Here is a 1,251-nt window from a genome sequence, read left to right on the forward strand (position 1 = left end):
ACAAAGACAATATTGCCCATTGTGGTTAATAACATTACATTATATTCTCTTAATTTTAATGACATAAACTGATATAGAAATAAGTCCTAGTGTGTCATGTGTAAATAGACATAAAAATGATAATGTGGTGACTATTTACACATTTGTTTTTCGTCCAGGAAACGGAAAATACTAAATTTACTCAACGACATTACTTGTTGTTTCAGTTGCTGTGACAAGAATAACTTTATTAGCAAAATAAGACAATCATCATTGCATGAACAAAGAAATGTAGGTTGGCTGAACGCAGTATTGTTACTTAGAAGAACTATAAAAGAATTGTTGAGACAACTCAAAAGTCTTACTGCATCAAGTTGCCTTACTTTTGTAAGTATTCTCAACAGTTTATTTTTTACAGTGTATAGCATGCTGCACCAAACAAATTCGTAAGGGGAAAAATGTAAACAATAAACCAACTACATAGCAGATTAAGATCAAGGACTTACATTCCGATTCACCCAATTCCAAGGGTTCCACCAGTAGTGGGCACTCATCATATGCAATGGCATACATCCGAGTAAACGAGACGGAGGGAAGTTATAAAATGAAGGGCATTAAAAGGGACTGGAACGCAGCCCTAGTCAGAAAGAGTTGCTAAGTAGTGATGGGAGAAACTTTTCGAAAAAAAAAGGAGCTTCGAAAGCGCCCATCACTAACATGGGCTACACAAACAAGGGTATGCACCTTTTAATCATTAAAAGATCGCGATCTCGATTCAAACACACGCAATCTTATTCACAAATGATGGTGATTCTGCTATGTTTATTAAACCTTTGAAAACACAATCACATCGGAATATTTAAACCTGCTTTTGCCCAGCCTCTGATCGGAGAGAGCTCTTTGTGTAAGCTTTATGTTTGAAACAGCTTCACAAACAGTCTACACAGCAGGCTACAGTTTTGTGTTGCAAACCTTAAATAATAATTATTAATATTTATAATGAAAGTATTGGGATAAAATGTATAATCCGGATATAGACTCCGGACATAGTTGTCAGAAACGAGACCGGGATCCAACTGCAGGTGAAAACAAATTCCAAGTTTATTGAACTGGGATAACAGAAAGTCAATAATTCAGCCGGATGGCAAAACCCCAGCAAAAAGTCAGTTCAGGTCAGCGCGGAGGTTAGACCAGCTGCGGTCGAGCCCGCGGGGAGGGGAGGCGGCGAACCGGCAATAGAATGCCGCTGATGAATCCCAGGGGTGGTAACGA

Source organism: Sinocyclocheilus grahami, unplaced genomic scaffold (assembly GCF_001515645.1).
Source record: "Sinocyclocheilus grahami isolate Dianchi unplaced genomic scaffold, SAMN03320097.WGS_v1.1 scaffold1969.1, whole genome shotgun sequence".
Lineage (NCBI taxonomy): Eukaryota > Metazoa > Chordata > Actinopteri > Cypriniformes > Cyprinidae > Sinocyclocheilus > Sinocyclocheilus grahami.